We start from the raw sequence: 20,257 nt of genomic DNA, 5'->3' as shown, positions 1-20,257 counted from the left end.
GGATTTAATATTACTATTCTAGAAATGCCACTTTTAGAAAGTGAGCATTTCTTTGCACTTAAATCTTTCTGTGCCTTTCAATCCACGTCTGGCTAGGTTTAGTTGACAGCTCCTTGTGCATTCACTCAGACACACCCCAAACACAGGGTACTCAGCCTCACTTGCATACATCTGCATTTTGAATGGGTCTTCCCGGGCTGGGAGGGTGGAGGGCCTGTCCTCACACAAAGGACTGCCACACCCCCTACTGGGACCCTGGCATACATGATTGAACTGAAAGGGGACCTGGTGCATTTCTTAGCCACTCTTTGAAGTCACCCCCACTTCAAAGGCACAATTTAGTATAAAACAGGGCCTCTGCCCTACCTCATCAGACACTTGCTGAAGAAGAAACCTGAACCAGAACCTGCATCCTGCCAAGAAGAACTGCCTGGCTGCCTAAAGGACTCACCTGACTGCTTTCTACAAAGGACTGCTGCCTTGCTGTTGCCCTGCTGCCTTGCTGAACTCTTGTCTGGCGTAAAAGTGCTCTCCAAGGGCTTGGATAGAGCTTGCCTCCTGTTCCCTGAAGTCTCAGGACCAAAAAGACTTCTCTTTTTCATTTGGACTCTTCGTGCGCCGAAAATTTCGATGCACGGCTTGCTCCGCGGCGAGAAAATCGCCGCACACCGACGCTGATCAACGCGACACCTTCGGGCGACCGGAACTTCGACGCACGGCCTCGCAAGGACAACGCCGCCCGACTTCCAGAGGGGAAATCGACACGATGCCTGCTGTGAGAACGAGAATTCCACGCACAGCCTCCCAGAACAACGCGCAGCCGGAAAACAAGACGAAGAATCCACGCACAGACCCCGGGACATCTGGTAATCCCGCGACCCACAGAAAGAGACTGTCCGCGCGCCGGAAAATGAAGCACGACTTCCCCGCGTGGAAAATAATGACGCAAGTCTGTGTGTGCAGGGGAGAAATCGACACACACACCATTTTTCCACGTATCTCTTCTTCTGCGGCCCCTTTGCGGAGATTTTCCACTTTAAAACAGGTACTTTGTGCTTGAAAGAGACTTTGTTTGCTTTTTACAGACTTAAGACACTTTATATCACTTTTCAGTGATATCTCTACAATTTCACATTGCATCTTTATTCGTTTTGACCTACAATTATCCTGTTTAATATTATATATTTTTCTAAACACTGTGTGGTGTATTTTTGGGGTGCAATATTGTGTTATTGTATGATTTATTGCACAAATACTTTACACATTGCCTTCTAAGTCAATCCTGACTGCTCGTGCCAAGCTACCAGAGGGTGGGCACAGGATAATTTTGGATTGTGTGTGACTTACCCTGACTAGAGTGAGGGTTCTTGCTTGGACAGAGGGTAACCTGACTGCCAACCAAAAACCCCATTTCTAACATACCGCCAGGGTTGTAATGAGGGCCTTAATCCTTAGAAGTAAACAGTTGTTTCTTAGTTACACACAGTACCTGGTATGAGTCAAAAATAACGACCCACGGAGACTGAAGAGGAGGAGATGCATGGAAGAATAAGGTGCTGCGTTGAATGTTTGGACGCAGCACAGACGATGCGTTGTTTCCTTCCATGTTGCAAGGGGTTTGCATCATTTTGCGGCACACATTCTTGGTTCCTCACTGTCATGCAGTGATATTTTGTTGCCCAGGGATGATTCATGGAACTCATTGATACACTGGAGTAAGTCATTGGCTCTGCGTAGATCCGGTAGGTGATGTGTCAATTTTTTCCACGTAAGGCAGGCATTGCGTCGAATTTCCAGTAGGGAAGTTGGCTGCGTCATTCCAGTCGGCTGTGCGGCGATTTTCTCAGTCGCAAGGCAGGCTTCGCGTCGCTTTTCGGCTGGCATTGATTTTCGATGTACAAGAAGTTTCCTGAAGAGATTAAGTATTTGTGGCACTGAGACTTCAGAAAACAGAAGGTAAGCTCAATCCAAACCCTTGGAGAGCACTTTTGGGGAAGGCAGAGTTCTCCTTCTTATTAAAGTCAGAGGCCAGAATGGCTGCAGACCTTCTCAGCAAAGCAGTCCAGATGAGTCCTTTGGGCAGCCAGGCAGTTCCTCTTGACAGGTTGCAGGTGTAGGTTCCGGAGTGTCTGGTTTGGTGGGGTTAGAGACCCAGTCAATATACTCAAAAATGCCTTTGAAGTGGGGAAGACTTCAAGGAGTGGTTTTGAAGTGCACAAGTTCCCCTTTCAGTTCAGCCCTGTCTGCCAGGGTCCCAGTAATGGGTTTAGTAGTCCATTGTGTGAGGGCAGGCCACTGGCCTTTGAAATGTAAGTGTCAGGCCTTCCACCCTTCCAGCCCACGAAGACCCATTCAATATGCAGATGAATGGAGGTGTGACTGAGTGTCCTGTGTTTATGGTTGTCTTGGTGCACAAGGGAGCTGTCAACCAGCACAGACCAGATGTTGATTGTAGAAAGACTGTAAGGCACAGATGTTTTTAAGTGCAGAGAAATGCTCACTTTCTAAAAGTGGCATGTCTAAAATAGTAATATAAAATCCATCCTCACCAATAAGCAGGATTTTCCATTACCATTCTGACCATACTAAATATGAACTAGTTACCCCTTTCAGATTAGAATCTACCACTCAAAAAATATATGAGGGCAGTCCTAGTGCTAGTCTGTGAAAGGAGCAGGTATCACAGTAGATTAAAACAAATTTAGGAGTTTTTCACTACCAGGACATATAAAATACATATGCACATGTCCTACCTTTTACCTACATAGCACCCTGCCCTATGGGTTACCCAGGGCCCCCAACCTATGGCTTTCTTCTATCTAGGAAAAGGGGAGGTTAGGTCTTGGAAAGTACTTTTAAATGCCAAGTCAAAGCGGAAGTGAAACTGCACACACAGGCCTTGCAATGGGAGGCCTGTGAAAAACATGGTTAAGGGGCTACCTATGTGGGTGGCACAATCAGTGCTGCAGGCCCACTAGTAGCATTTAATTTACAGGCCCTGGGCACATGCAGCGCACTTTACTAGGGATTTAGGAGTAAATCAAATATGCCAATTGGGGATGAACCAATGTTACCATATTTAAGGGAGAGAGCATATGCACTTTAGCACTGGTTAGCAGTGGTAAAGTGTGCAGAGTCCTAAAACCAGCAAAAACAGTGACAGAAAGGTGGAGGGGGCAGGCACAGAGTTGGGGGATGACCACTCTAAGGCTGTCAGGTCTAACACCGACCTATACCAGAGCATCACAAACTAATGTTACACTCACTTCACTCAGCAGTGCAATCACTTCATGATTGTCTCTCACACAGTTGCTCACACTTACCTAAATGAAAAATAATGGGAGCAAAATCAACAATCTGTCAGGGTAGGAACTCAAATGCTTCAAAGCTGTACGTTAAGTTGCTTTCTGATTGTAGCTTTCACAATCACACAACGAGTTAAATTTGATGAGCAAGTCTCAACCTGGTTGATACGGATCCTCCACGTGCATTCGGGATTCACCTAATACCAACCAACAACACACAATCACTCAAGAAAAACTAATGATACTGTCAACGACACCCAATGACAAACACCTCACTTCAGACAATAAATTAACCAAGTGACTTCATACACTTGTGCGTTATACTGGGATCTTAGGCCACAACGGACCTGTCAACAACAACAGCAGACATTTTTGAGCAATAAGCACCACAATCACTTTCAGTATCACAAATCTGTAAAATACTTCACAACATCACAGTTTACCGCAATCTTTAAGGAAAAAGCAATGCAAGTGCAAACCCTATTTTTCACTCATGTATACATCACTTATAGGCACAACGCTGGAACGTCATCAATCTCCGGGACAGATCATGGGACTAAATTCGGACAAACAAGATTTGGACTGGGCAATAGCATGGGGCAATTCTATTCTTCTTAACATTAAACAAAATGATTCTCCCCCCTCTTGGGTCGAACCATCCTCTGCTACCAGAACTGCTGTTGCACTTTTCATCCTTTGCAGGAATCAAATGCTCTCTGGATCTTTGGGCCCAGTAAAGGGTGTGCTAGAACCATTACACCATATCAAATACAAAACAAGTATATTTCACAGTATGAACAGTGTGGCCATAGAAGAAAAACTCAAATTAAAGGATCTATTACAAGTTCAAAGTCATATAGACAATTCTTAGGACAAGATTATAAAATAAAAGATCACTAGCGGTTGCCAATGAAAAAATATTAAAATTACAAGACTCTTACTTAGAATCATACAGAACATAAACAACAGAATCTACAAGTTAGAAAGACAACATTGCTAATTTATAAATAGCATTAGTTAAGTTCAAGTTATAAAGTCAAAGAGCTGAGCAACAGAGGGTAAACCCTACTACTAACAAAATTAGGGAAATACGTGTGTGGGGACGAACACATAGGCAAAAGTAAAAAGTACAAAATGGACAAAAATAATCTGGAAAAAGGCAAGCTCGATCGTCAGAAAACTAACTGAGGTGGGCAAAAGATAACTAAAAAGTGAGAGCATCAGCGTATCAGGAGCTCGGTCAGGAGTCTTATGATAGGGCACAGAGGAAACACCTAAGCTCTAGTGGAGCACCTCAAGGGGTCAAAGTCAGAGATGAATATACCTCTTCAAGGGGCTCAGCATACAGGGTTCTTCATCTATTTCTGTCTGGAACTGCTCAGGGCTGCATCTGCGGGTACTCTATCAGGAACTCTCTCAGGACTGACTCAAATTCAAAATGTTCATCAATGTATCAAAAAGACCACATTAATCCCATTCACCAAAGTGGGCAGTTCCTGTTACTTTGAAAAGATTTCCATTCAACAGAAATCGTTCACACGACCCCAAACTTTACTTTTGCCACCTTTTCCCATGTTTGTCTTGAGAACATCATCTTTCCATCCAATCCCATGCAAGGTTGCAACATGTGTTTAAACTCTTAGTCCATAGTCCAGGATGTTCCTGCTTTCAACGACAAAATGGCACATCTCTCATGTCTTAAACAATGTATTATTCTATTGCCAACTAACTTCTTGTGAGAAACAAATGTAAAAGAAAGTTCATGTTAAGCCAATGACACTGCGATTCCTGCACAGTGACAAAATTAAACTAGGCCTTGGTTAAGCTAACACAAAAATTGAATACCACGTTAATATTCAAATAAAGTATTGATCATTATGCAAAATACAGGTTTCCACAAAAATGCAATTCATTAGTGTTCATGTTACATTAATCCAAAATGTATTACTTACGGCACATTTCAATAAAAGTAGTGCACTTCTGCATTTTTCAAAAAATTGAATACATATTTAAAATATGTCAATGGAAATTCAATATAGTTTCCATGTATTCTGTTAATGCAGAGTCTAAATTACATGATTACATCACTTTAGTTCAATTACCATTCAATAATGTTTCAAATACCACCAAGCCTTTTATCATTGGATTAAACATGTGCACATTTAATGCAAGTGTTGTGAATTATACATTTCAAACACGTAATTCTACTTTAACTTGATGCATTTTCTAACATGCGTAAATGAATGCTGTAGCATGAGGCACTCCAAACATTTCAGCTATATCAGTGCTTAGAGGCCAGGTGTTGTTTTGGACGATGTTACTGCTCTCAATGATGAGCAGGATTGCCCTCTCCAAGATGATACTACTGCCACACTTGCTTTATTATTTAGCTATTCATTCCGGAACTGTGGTGTGGGGCAGGTGTTTCTGTTAGCACACCAGTGAAATCAAGCTAGAGCTTCTTGTGCTTGCCATATCCTCGCATTCTATAAGTTTCATTTAGGGTTTTTCCCTTTCTGTAAACACATGAGTTCCCTAAATTAGGGAGAATACAGATATTGTTTCCCTCACACTTTAGGCACAAGCTCATATTAACCTTTGGTCAAAACTATTTTACACTAGACAAATGTCTTTATATAAATAGAGTAGTGTTTTTCGATTGGTCTTGAAGGAACACCTTTAACCTTACCAGACAGGTAGACGTGAAACATGCTGATCACCAATTGGGTCAAACAATGACTGGTGTTCAATTGGTCATAACTTACTTTTGTTCTTGCCACGGGTAAAACCCTCAAATTAAAACTCTTCATTTTATCTGTTGGCAATGTTATTATCCCGCTATCCTGGATTCACTGGTCCATATTGGAGTAAGGTCAGGGAAAAAGATCTTCAACAAAGAGCTTCTAAAGGGGACAAGTGGGTAATGCCTCACACATCTTGAGTGGAGCACACCCCAATGAGGAAGCATGCCACTTTGGTGGGTGAGAATCAGTGCACACTGTAAAAGTTATTTCTAGTGAACTAGGAACAAAAGCCTTCTAGTTGCACCTGAATATGAGTATATAATCACTTGGAATATTACATCTATTCAGTTTGGATTATTATTTTGTTAATGTGCGGGTACACCTGACCACAAAGTTCTTCAGATCTGTTGATGTTCCCCTAGGAGATCTGATCTAACACGATGGCTGACACAGGGTGGAGCTAGTCAAACAGTGATGCCCCATGCAGGTGCAGTTTGGCATAGGAAGTGCCAAATTCCAAACACTACTACCTCGCCTTTCAGCTTCAATGGCTTGGTTGCTAGGTTTCTGGTGCCAGTCTGGACAACTCTGCAACATAACTCAATCTGTGGGCATTCTCTAGGGTGCTCCAATTCTTCTACTCAGTGGGTAGCTCTGCTAGGCTGTCCCCCAGGATATTATGGTTAACTCTTCAATGTTCCTACAGAGTTCTATGACCTACAATGTGGGTACCTCGATGTGCGCCAGTGGTCCCTCTTTCCAGATAGCTCCATATAGGTGACCTCTTTCAAGAGGAACACCTGCTGGCCTTCTAGGAACTTGCCAAGCAGTACAGGGTGCCACAGTGCCTGTTCCTGTCTTACAACGTGATGAATGGATGGATGAGCTCCTATCACACTCAGTTGTACAAACTATCCACATGAAGGGTAACATGTGTAATCTCATTAGGTGGATAACAAAAGCATTCACTACCAACACACTGTTTCACCAATATGTGCTGCAAGATAAAAAGGAAGCGGAGCTAAGTAGGCAACTCAATGATTATGAGTGGCATTATATATTAGCTCACCCCACCTCCTCGCTTTAAACTCAGTAAGGGCTGCTTGTACAAAGATCTGGTTTTGCGACTCGCAAACTGCGAATCTTAGAGTCTCGCAATTTGCGACTCGCAAAACCGGAAGTACAACAGTGTACTTTACACTGTTTGCGATTCCCAGTGGGGTCGCAAATGACCTACCTCATGAATATTCTTGAAGTAGGTCGCAATTTGTGACCCCATTGGGAATGGCCGCCCTCACAGGGATGGTGGCCTGCTGGAGACAGGAGACCACCATGTCTGTGACTGCTTTTAAATAAAGCAGTTTTTTTTTTTTTTTTAAATGCAGCCCGTTTTCCTCAAAGGAATCAGCTGTCTGCTGTTTTACAAGTTCCATAGGATATGATGGAACTTGTAATACGGTGGGTGGGATATCCATCATGTTTGGGACAGAGTAATCCCCTCCGCCAAGGCTATAATCAGAGCCTGAGCCTTGTTGTTGCAATGAGCTGTTTAACTCATTGTTAGAAGACCTACGCCCATCAGATGTGGATTGCTCGGTCGCCTTCTCGTCCAAGAACCCGACCCTTAGATGCAAAGAAGTCAGAGGGCTGAGGAAGCACCCATTGTTACTGGCATAGAATGAGCTGGTCAACACATTTTTAGCACTCTCCACAAACAACACCCTACCCCAATGAAGCACAGATTATAGACCCTGAATAGCACCTAAATTCCATTTCCATTTCAAAGAATGAATGGATTCATTCGGTCACAGCCTCACTAACTCATTCCACCCTACATTTCTTGAATTTGCGGCTAACCATTTCTGTAAATGCCTGCCTGACTGAGAGTGCACCCCTAAGGGATCAGACTTGCCACAAGAGTGGCCGACAGCCTCTTTTGTCCTGATCAACCACACAAACGCAGCATAGCTACACCCAACCTTCCACACCTATCTTTCTTTAAGGTCCCCTTAAATTTAATACACTAGTCAACATTTCTCTCTGACCCTCCTGCATGTTAAATATGGTTGATGTGTTTCTATTGTTTTATTCTGAGTCTTTTCATAGCATCCTTCAGCATGTGACACTGGTGTCGTGATTGACTTGTAGAAGGAATGCACATAGAAATGCAACAACATTGACTATGGTGGTCATTACAACCCTGGCGGTCGGTGTTAAAGCGGCAGTAAAACCGCCAACAGGCCGGCAGTAAAAAAAAATGGAATCATGACCGTGGCGGAAACCGCCAACATAGCCAGCCACTTTAACACTCCGACCGCCATGGAAGGGAAAACGCTCACCTCTACACACCCCACGAGGAACCAGGACGCCATGGAACCGGAACTCCAGATACTGCCAGCCTTTATCTTCCTGCTTCTCTACCAGGAACAACAAAGACATCGGCGAAGACCACGGTGAGTACTGCACCTACGACACAGGGGAGGGAGGAGGGGAAAAAGAGTGACACACACACACACGCAACACGCAACACTCCCACCCCCACCCTCACCCACTACAACACACACACAAGTACATGTAGATACATTACATTAACAACCCCCAACTCCCCCTGGAAGAATGCAAGGACAAAAGGAAATGAGTTGAACGTTTGTAATCTTTTCAAAAACAGTAATCAAAAATATATACATTCATATACATATATTTACAATAGAAACAAATATATACACCAAGAATACAAGTCCAAGTTATTCCACCATCATAGTCCGTGGACCACAGGGCCCAAAATGCATGGGCGAGCCACACTCAATACCCGATCAAAACGGAGAGAACACTGCTGGGGCATCAGATAGAAATACAACAGGCATCTCAGGGGGAAGGGAAGGGGGGCACCTCAGCCGGATGAGTGCACAACGCCAGATCCACGAGGGGGCTCCACGCCCATTGATGTATCCTGGGGAGTGCAATGCCACAGTCTCTCAAGTCTCTCCAGTGGGTGGTTTGCCCACTGCTTTATCCTGGGGAGTGCAAAGCCACAGTCTCTCAAGTCTTTTCAGTGGGTGGTTTGCCCACTGCTTTATCCTGGGGAGTGCAAAGCCGCAGTCTCTCAAGTCTCTCTAATGGGTGGTTTGACCACTGCTGCATCCACGGGGAGAGCAAAGCCACAGTCTCTCAAGTCTCTCAAGTGGGTGGTTTGCCCACTGCTGCATCCTGGGGAGTGCAAACCCACAGTCACTCAAGTCTCTCAAGTGGGTGGTTTGCCCACTGCTGCATCCTGGGGAGTGCAAAGCCACAGTCTCTCAAGTGGATGTCTTTCTCCACTGGTTCTGGAGAGGGCTTTGTGCCCAGAGTGCTTCATCCTGCCAAGGACTGAGGTAGTGGATGCCTTTCTCTACTGGTTCTGGAGGGGGCTTTGTGCCCAGAGTGCTTCATCCTGCCAAGGACTGAGGTAGTGGATGTCAATCTCCACTGGTTCTAGAGGGGGATTTGTGCCCAGAGTGCTTCATCCTGCTCGTGGCGGCCTCAGTAGCGTCGGATGCTTTGGCGCTCACTGGCCTGCAGTGCTTGTTGCGGCGGTGTCCTGTTCAGCGGTGCTGGTGGTGGCGGTCTCGTTTTCAGCGGTGCTTGTGGCGGCAGTTTCCTGTTCAGCGGTGCTGGTGGCGGCGGTGTCCTTGGCAGCGGTGCTTGTGGCGGCGGTGTACTTGGCAGCAGTGCTTGTGGTGGCGGCGGTGTCATTGGCAGCGGTGCTTGTGGTGGCGGCGGTGTCATTGGCAGCGGTGCTTGTGGCGGCGGTGTCCTTGGCAGCAGTGCTTGTGGCGGCGGTGTCCTTGGCAGCGGTGCTTGTGGCGATCTTGTCCACCGTGCAGGTTTTCCCAGACTTGCCTGTTTTACTGTGCCCCTTCCCCACCTTGGATGGTGGCGCAGCTGTCTCCACACTCCCAACTGTACCCCTGGGAGAGGCTTTGGTGGAAGATTTTTTTCCTCTCTCCCGCCGGGCACTAGCCAACTTTTTGTGCTTTCAAGGTGGGGGACTGTCCGTGCTCTGGCTCCTTGGCACACTGGCTGCCCTGCTGCATGGCGCACTCCAGAAGCCGGTTACTACTAGCACCACTGTTCCCGCTGATGTTGTGGCTGAGGCGCTGGGTGGGACCTGGCGAGGCGGGCCCTAGGAGACTGAACGGGTGGGGGAGGTGAGGAGAAGAGATCAAGGTTGGACAGGAAAAGTTTTTTGGACACAATGGGACGGGTAGATGGAGGGTGTTTGGGAGTGGAGGAAGAGGTAGTGGTTGTAGGAGGTGTACGTTAGGTGACTTTGGGTGAAGGAGCATGGGCTGGAGGCTATTGTGAGGTGGATGGCTGTTGGGTGGATGTGTGGCTGCGTTTGTGTACCTTGGGAGGTAGGCTCACAGACACACTGGGAGAGGACACAGGGGATGTGTGAATGGTAGTAGGGGTGGTGACTGCACGTGAGCGGGGTGTGGTGGTGGGTGTGCTGGTGATGGAGTTAGTGGCTGACGATGTAGTGCATGCAGGTGTGAGTGGAGACGAGACTGGGAGGGAGGAGGGAGACGAGGAGGAGGGGAACACAGTGGAGGCAGTGGCTGTTGGTATGTCTGCATGGGTATGATGCTTGAGTGACTGCCTGTGGGATGTGTGGTGCTTATGTTTGCCTGAGCTTCCCATGTGTGTTGACGTGTGTGCATGCTGGTCTGAAGGTGTGCTTGGGATAAGCTGAGGTACAGGGGATTGGGTCTGGGTGGAGGAAGTTGGAGGGGGGAGGCTAGAGGCAGGGACAATGGCTGCCATCAGTGCTGAGGCCAGAGTCTGAAGAGCTCGCTGATGGGCTGCCTGACCAGAATGAATGCCCTCTAGGTATGCATTGGTCTGTTGCAACTGCCTCTCTACACCCTGGATGGCATTCAAAATGGTAGACTGCCCAACAGTGAGGGACCTGAGGAGGTCAATGGACTCGTCACTGAGGGCAGCAGGGCTGACTGGGGCAGGGGCTGAGGTGCCTGGGGCGAAGTAGATGCCCACCTTCCTGGGTGAGAGGCCACGGGGCAAACGCTGAGGGGCTACTGGGAGGGCGGTGCTGATGGGGGGGGTGGCGACTGTACCTGTAGATGCGGGGGGCATAGAGAGGCCCGCCACCGCAAGGGAGCTCCCATCAGAGGAGGAGTCCGTGTCGCTGGTCTCAGCTCCTGTCCCCGCATGGAGCTCCCCTCGCCCTCCGTCCCACTGGTGAATTCTGACTACATTGTGTCGCCCTCCAGGGCCATGTGGGATGCAGCTCCCTCCGGATCCGGTGCCACTGCTCCTCCGCCTGATGATGCTAATGCACACAAGCACAGGGAGACCACAAAAAGGGGGGGGAAGACAGAAGAAAGACATGTTGAGTGCATGCAATACCGCTACCGATGGCGGACACTACAGACACAGAAGCCCCCTGCACTACGCCATGCACTTGAAGTTCCCTAATCAATCACAGGGACATGGGTTACAAGGCTATGCCCGATTGCTGCACACATGGAAGTCACAGGAGCCTGACTAGGTGTAGTTGGCTCTGTACACAGGTGGGGTGGGGTGCCACAGGGCCTGCCTTAAGAAGAGACTTTGCCTACTAAACTCGCCCTGGCCTAGGGGAACCCACAGCCCACAGCCCACCTCCCCCACCCAGATACCTACAATGCACGCTGAATCAGCTGAATGAGAGTGTACTCACCCCCTTTTGGCTGCTGTGATGCTCTCAAGTGCCCATCCAACTCCAGGTATGCCACTGCCAGGATCCGGAACATCAGGGGGGTCATGGTGCGACAGGCACCCCTCCCACGATGGGAGGCCATCCCCAGCTGGGCCTCCGCCATCTTCTTGCTCTAGCGGCGAATGTCCTCCCATCTTTTCCGGCAGTGGGTGCTCCATCTGTGGTAGACCTCCAGGGTCCGGACTTCCTTGGTGATGGCATACCAAATATCCTTCTTCTGGTGGGCGCTGACCTACAGGAATAGTACAGAGGAAAAGGAGAATATATAACCGTCTGCACCGTCACAGTCATTGGCCCGCATCCCTACCCTTGCCATGACGCACATGCGCTCACCGTTGTTTCATGCACGCCTCATTCTCCACACCCCTATCTTTCATCCACACCACTCCAAACAGGCATTGTCCATAGAGCATGCTCACAGTGTACTCACCCGTTTGTCTGGAGGACCGTAGAGTAGTGTGTACTAGGGGAGGAACCCATCCACTAGTTTCTCCAACTCCTCCGTGCTGAAGGCAGGGGCCCTTTCCCCAGACACACGAGCCATTGTCTCTTCCAGACTGAGGTCACAGCAGCACTTGCAGTGTAGGTCCTCTCCTGTCGAAGATCAGGTATCAAGTGATTTAACAGACAGAAAATGTTAGTCACGTCTGCGGCGGTGCGTACCGTCACCGCCGGCATACATCGTCATTGGCTCCTAGGACCCATAGGGTCCAATGTTAACCAATGCAGAATTGCGCCGCGGTCTTCGACCGCCTACCACGACGGTGTACAACACCAGCGCAGTTACCTCATATCCCCTTGTCCCACATTACAGGTCAGGCAGCCGCCATTTCAGGGGTCCACATGGCATTATTTTTTACTACGTCACACATATCTAGGCCTTGCTTAAACACGAATACAGCCATATGTCGATTTTAAAACATTTTCCGATTAATTTGTGTTTACGTACCTCAGTGTTGGTTGACTCTCTGCTCGCTGTTCTCCTCCATAGAGCACGTCCGCTGGGGCAGGTGAGGAGATGCGGCATCCTCCGGTGTACAGACCGCTGGTGGACCTGTCGACAATGGAGGAGCGACATGTAATTATCACCTACAGACTTGATCAAACCACAATCCTGGAACTGTGTGCCCAGTTGGAGCCAGACCTGATGTCAGCTATCCGCCATCCCACAGGAATCCCCCTCTAGTGCAGGTGCTGTCAATACTCCATTTCCTGGCAAGTGGGTCTTTTCAGACGACAGTGGCCATGGCATCAGGGATGTCCCAGCCTATGTGCTCCAACGTGTTGTCCAGAGTGTTGTCTGCCCTGCTGAAATACATGCGCAGCTACATCGTTTTCCCTCAGGTGGAGGATTTGCCTACAGTGAAAGGTGACTTCTATGCCCTGGGACACATCCCCAACATCATAGGTGCCATTGATGGGACACATGTGGCCTTGGTAACCCCCGCAGGAGTGAACAGGTGTACCGAAACCGGAAGAGTTACCATTCTATGAATGTGCAGATGGTGTGTTTGGCAGACCAGTACATCTCCCATATGAATGCCAAATTTCCTGGCTCAGTGCATGACGCTCACATTCTGCGGAATAGCAGCATCCCGTATGTGATGGGGCAACTCCAGAGGCACTGTGTGTGGCTATTAGGTGAGGACATGGACCCAATACAGTGTGACTAGGTGTCTGGGTCTGGGGATGTCCCTAAGAGTTAGTGTGTGTCTAACAGTTGTCCCTCGACATTTGCAGGGGACTCTGGTTACCCCAACCTGTCATGGCTACTGACCCCGGTGAGGAATCCCAGGACAAGGGCAGAGGAACGCTACAATGAGGCCCATGGGCGGACTAGGAGGATTATAGAGAGGACCTTCGGCCTCCAGAAGGCCAGGTTCCGGTGCCTCCATATGACAGGTGGTTCCCTATTCTACTCATCAAAGAAGGTGTGCCAGATCATCGTGGCCTGCTGTGTGCTTCACAACTTGGCTTTGCGACGACAGGTGCCTTTTCTGCAGGAGGATGGTCCAGATGGAGGTGTTGTGGCAGCTATGGAGCCTGTGGACAGTGAAGACGAGGAAGCAGAAGAAGAGGACATAGACAACAGGAGCACAGTGATCCAGCAATACTTCCAGTGAGACACAGGTAAGAAGACAACACTGCCTGCTACATCTGATTTAATTCTTCTACCTCTCATCTGTCTGTCATTTTCACCCAGTGTATGGACACTGAGTTGTCCTTTTCCCTTTCGTTTTCACAGATGTGGGTCCCACTGTGTGACCTCTGCTTTGTTTCCGCATGGACTAGAGCTGGGTAACTTTGGTATGTTGACATTACACTGGATATAGCATTTTGCCACAGTTATTGCTAATACACATTTTCGAAAGCACAGACTGACTCCAGGTTGTTTTGTGATTTAAGGGTGTTTATTTAAGTGCAAAATAGTGGAGGGGGTTGTAAAATGGTCAGGGGTGATGGTGGAGGAATGTCCATGGCAGAGTCCAGTCTATTAGTCTCACAGGTGCATTGTCCAAAGGGGCACAGGAAGTGGAGCTGGGGCAGTTGATGAATGGACCTGGGTGACAAAGTGGGACAGAAGGATGACATTCAGGGTGGTCTCATTTCTTGGCGGGGTCTTGGCATTGTTCTCTGTCTTTGTCCTGGATCTCATGGACCGCTTGCGGGGTGGTTCTCCATCTGCAGGGGGTGGGGTGCTGGTGTCGTCGTCCTGCGCCGGCGGACGTGGTGGGCAGTTCATCGTCCAGGCTAGTGTCAGGGGCCCCTTGTTGTGCCACAGTGTCTCTCCTGGTGGTGACGAGTTCCTTCAGCACCCCTACAATGGTGCCCAGGGTGGAAATGATGGATTTGAGTTCCTCCCTGAACCCCAAATACTGTTCCACCTGCAGCCGGGGTCTCCTGAAACTTGGCCTGTACCGCTGCCATCGTCTCCTGGGAATGGTGGTAGGCTCCCATGATGTTGGAGAGGGCCTCGTGGAGAGTGGGTTCCTTGGGCCTGTCCTCCCCCTGTCGCACAGCAGCTCTCCCAGTTCCCCTGTTTCCCTGTGCCTCTGTCCCCTGAACCGTGTGCCCACTACCAGTGCCCCCAGGTCCCTGGTGTTGTTGGGGTGGTGGGTTAGCCTGGGTTCCCTGTAGTGGTGGACACACTGCTGCTTGATGTGTCCTGGGGACAGAGGTAAGGGCCCGCTGGGAGGGTGCTGTGCTGGTGTTTCCAGATGGGGGAGGCTCTGTTGTGGCTTGTGCCGGTGTGAGGGGAACCGACTGTCCCGAGGTCCCAGATGGGCTGAGCTGGTCATCTAGATCCAGTGGGACAAAGCTGCTGTCATCACTGTGGGCCTCTTCTGTGGGTGGAGTGGACATGTCTGGGCCCTCCTTTCCGGTGACGTTGGGTATGGGTCCTGCAGGGGTGTAAAAGCATGCTTATTGCATCTGTGTGTGCCATGGTTTGCAATGGGTGGGTGACCCTGTAGCCCAGTGCTTGCATTCTTGTGTGGGACCTTGTGTGATAATGGTTTATGGGGTGTATGGGTATGTGCAGTGGACATGCTTTGGTGATGGGTATCCATGCTTTGGTGTTACATGCAGGGCTTGGGTTTGGGATGTGTGGTTTGTGATATTGGGACATATGTGAGGAGTTGCAGTGATGGGGGTGAGGGCGAGGGTGGGGGTATGTGATAGCATGCAGGTGGGTGGGGGATGAAGTAGTTAAAGGTTTGACTTACCAGAGTCCATTCCTCCAGCTACTCCTGCGAGGCCCTCAGGATGCAGTATAGCCAAGACCTGCTCCTCCCATGTAGTGAGTTCTGGGGGAGGAGGTGGGGGTCCGTCGCCAGTCCTCCGAACCGCAATCTGGTGTCTTGAGACCACGGAACTCACCTTCCCCCGTAGGTCGTTCCACCTCTTCCTGATGTCATCCCTAGTTCTTGGCTGCTGTCCCACTGCGTTGACCCTGTCCACGATTTTTTGCCATAGCACCATCTTCCTAGATATGGTGCTGTGCTGCACCTGTGATCTGAATAGCTGTGGCTCTACCCGGATGATTTCCTCCACCCTGAGCTCCTCCTCAGAAACCCTGGGGTGTCTTTGCGGTGCCATGGGGTGGTGTGGGTGATGTGTGTGGTGGTGTGTGTTGTGATGTGTGGGGTGATATTTAGAGGTGTGTTGTGTGAGGTGCGTGGATGTTGTGTGAGTGATGGTGTTGAGTGCCTGCGGATGCTATTGTTCTTTCTGGTGGTGTCTCTCTATGGCCTTCTGTCGCAATTGTTGTCGTAAGGGTATGTGGGTGCAGTGGGTGTGTGTTTTATATTGTATTGAGTGTGTGGGAGTGGTGTGTGTATTCTGAATTGTCCAATGTGGTCGTGTTTTGTAAGTGAATGTGTATTTTGAGCGCGTGGATTCGTGGGTCGTGATAGTGTGGGCATATTCCTGTTGGCGTGACGGTGGAGGTTTTGTTATCGGCAGTTTATCACTGACCTTTGGTGTGGCAGACTTATGTGGTTTCTAGATTTTGGCGGATTCCGAGCTGTGGGTCATAATGGCAGTGGTGGTATTCCACGGCCGCGGCGGTGTGTTGGCGGTCTTCTGCACGGTGATAATCGGCTTTTACCGCCAATGTTGTAATGATCCCCAATACCTCCTATCAGTAGCTATTACTCAAGACTGGCAATACCTATGCTATAATATCGGAATGTGTTAAAGGTTGATACGTACGCAACTTCAAAAGAATAAAGTTTAATACAAATATTTATAAAAGATAAAGGTCCTTATGTATCAAGACGTGCTCTTTACTTGAGGATATTCACCATATACAAATGATATGCCTTGAGGTCATGTTTCCTCGCCCATGATAACAATGCTTTAAGGTCTATGACGTTTCAAGCCTCTCTTCCACACCTTGGCTTCCAAAATGAGAAAGTGTTGATTAGTTTGCTCAGCAGAACATGTTTGCATTCATGTAACAACTGAGGGTCATCGTCTTCGTTTCTCATGATATCAGATTTGTGGCACCTGTGTACACTTTGTTTTTCTTTGTGACTGGATTCCCAATGGAGGCCTGTATATGAAATTGTTTATGTTTGTGCCTTGCCTTTGCTTTAGTGGCTCACTTATTTTACGGTTACTGGGGGACACCAGGCCGCCGAATCTATGACTTACAGATAATATATATTTACCCTTTCCTTTGTTGTTATACACTTTCGATTGGCACATGCACAGATTTTATTTAATATAAGAATCTCAGGAGGAGAACAAAATGTTATTGCTATTGTCTTTAAATAGTCTTTACATAGCAGAACAGAAACAACTGGCGCTGATTATTTCTAATATTAGGATGGGTAATCTATCTTTATGAAGAAATACAGTGGAAGAATAATTTTGAGTTATATGCCTGTAGTAAAATCAGGATTTTCCCTTACTATTCTAATTAGGGAAATTAATTTTATAGCAAGACTGTAGGTTCATTGTATTCTTCCCTAAGGCACACGAGAACTGTCAAAGATGATTGAGGCACTGATTCACAATAGAAATATTTAAATATTGAATCTCTTGACCAACCAGCTGATCTTAGTATAATCTCCTGTCTTGCAAGAGCTTAAAAGGCCCTAAAAGTCACAACCTCTCTAAACTGAAAGGCTCTCATAGAACTGAATATTAATGTCAACAGAGTGCATCGCCCATTGTATCAAGCCATAAGTTGGAGAAAAAGCAGGCCAGTGAGTCTTGTTTGAAGATATGAGCAACTGGTGGAAGAAGGATGTTCTTAGAGGAGCAATATTCAAATCGTATTATTTTAAACTTGTTATGTACATCTTGGGATGGTCATGAGCGTAGAGATACTCAATACTGGTAGATCTTTTTCTGTTCTTTTATTAATTGGAAATAAAATCCCAGTTGGAGTGAATTGCCTACAGGACATATCGCACACCGTGGCACTTTATTAAATAAAATTAAAAACATAAATGTATTATGTTTTGCCAACAAGGCCATTAGAGAAAATAATGCATTATCTGGTCACTCATTGAACACTTCCAGTACCACATCAACATTCCAAATGCAGAACACCAGGGCTTAGGCACTTTAGAATACCTGATAGATTTTAAAAACCTGCAACCCAGGGGATGTTCTCCAGATGGCTTAACATCTATCTTGAATTGATCCACAGAAATGCTTCACCGCTCATCATGGACAGTGTGGAGAGGCAAGAGAGCCCAGGAAATTCAAGACTATCATGGCATCTGTTGAAACTGTTTTTATAACCTTTTCAAAGCACCAGAAAATACCTGTTGTCCAAGCAGACTTCTAGGTTTTGGTAGCTCCTGGGGCGAAGGCTTTATGATGAAGATAAAAGCTGAAGACAAAAATCTAGGGAGTGAACATGATCACCCACAATTTTCCATGATGTCAACAGAAGTGTTCCTGACAGGATCAAGTCATGACACTTGCCATCAGAGCTTGGTAATGGGGCAGATAAAAAAAGGAAGATTAGAACATTCATTACCTAAAGCCTCCAAGAACGTGAAAATGGGGTGCATCCCATCCATATATGTACCAGTAACGTATCTAGAGGCTACAGCCATTTCCTTGTCTAGTGTTAAATGTAAATCACACAAATAAACTATGGTATTTGTCTTTCATTCCCTTATTTGTGATATTGTATCCACTTACTGATGCATATTTGTATCATATAGCCTTGTCTTATATTTAAAATTGCAGCTGAAGTCAGAGACATTTATACAGAAGACATATCAGAGTAGCAGGCATTCTGGGCCTTTTCCCACACAATAAATACTTTTAAACCTGCATTTACATTTATTGAGTTTATAAGACAATACCAAATCAGGGAAAGAGAAAACAATATGGCTGATGCGCTTAATAGAAACAGTATAGTCATAGTAAATGTTATGTATAGGACACCCCTAACAACTAATACTTGGTGATGGTTCAGTCTTATTCCATTTGTGAACGGGAGGCATGTTACAGATTAACAAAAATGGTGCTCATATACAGAGGATCACTGTTATTACTGAAGCATTTGGTTGTAAATGAAAAATAGTAAGAAGAATTACAGAAGAAGTTAGAGAGATAATAGAGAAGAGAGTATAAGAAAAGAGCCACATCTTTCAAGCAGACTTCTCAGAAAAAGGGCCATCAAAAAGATTAAAGAAAACACAATAAATCTACTCCAACTTGACACAGGATTTTAGGACTGTTGGAAATGGGGTCTCAGGTCAGCAGTCAGTTTGTACTCTGTCCAAGCAGGAACCCTCACTCTAATCAGGGTAGGGAGGTACACATCCAGGATAACCCCTGCTCTCCCCCTTGGTAGCTTGGCAAAAGCAGTCAGGCTTATCTCAGAGGCAATATCTAAAGTATTTGCACCAACACACAAAGTAACACAGTGAAAACACCACAAAAGGCCTTCACACCGGTTTAGACAAAAAGGCAATATTTATCTAAATCAAACAAGACCAAACCAACACAATTCCAACATACACAAGCAAAGATATGAATTTTTAAAGTAAAATGAGTCTTAGTCCATAGAAATCCATGGATGTGTTGTTTTAGCACAAAGTGCCTGGTATGTGTCAAAAATAAAGCCGCAGGGACGAGCGTGTGTCAGAAAAGCAAGCAATGCGTTGATTCCTTACTCGCAAGTGAGCTCGTGCGTCGATCCTTTCTCTGCCGGGCAAGCAATGCGTCGATTCTTTCCTCGCAGGGAAGAAATGCGTTGATTTCCAGACAAGCCACCTCAGGTCTGCGCAGTGAGGTTGACAGTTTTGACACCCAAGGATGATGCATGGAAAATCCATGCTGAGCGAGCGATGCGCCAATTTTTTCAGTGATGCGTAGATTTTTCAGCTGGGGTGCAGGTGCTGCATCAATTTTTCTACCGTTCGGCTCTGGTGCATGGAATTATTCCCTGGATTCACCAACTTCTCCTTTCAAGCGCCCAGGGATTGGATATTGCACGACTTGGCAGGGTAGGAGTTTCAGAAAGAAAGCCCAGGTGCTGGCAGATGAAGTCTTTGATTGCCCTGAGACTTCAGAACAGGGGGCAAGATCAATCCAAGCTCTTGGAGAAACTTCACAACCAGTCTTTGTCCTTTTAAAGGCAGAAGCAGGACCTGAAGGCCAACCCAGGAAAGCACACATAGCAAAGGGGCATTACTCCTCCTCCAGCTCTTCAGCTCTTCTCCGTGGCATAAGTTCCTCTTGATCCAGACGTTTTCAAAAAGTGCGGGGTTTTGGGTCCACTACTTATACTCATTTCTGCCTTTTAAGTAGGCAACCTTAAAAGGTAAGTTTCTGTTGCTCACAAGATCCTGCCTTCTCCAGGCCTGACCTTAGAGACACACCAGGGGGTTAGAGACTGCATTGTGTGAGGACAGGCACTGCCCTTTCAGGTGTAAGTGTCAGCTCCTCCCTCCCCACACTAGCCCAGGAGACTC

This window comes from Pleurodeles waltl, chromosome 8 (assembly GCF_031143425.1).
Source record: "Pleurodeles waltl isolate 20211129_DDA chromosome 8, aPleWal1.hap1.20221129, whole genome shotgun sequence".
Taxonomy (NCBI): Eukaryota; Metazoa; Chordata; class Amphibia; order Caudata; family Salamandridae; genus Pleurodeles; species Pleurodeles waltl.
This window is presented reverse-complemented; position numbering follows the sequence as displayed.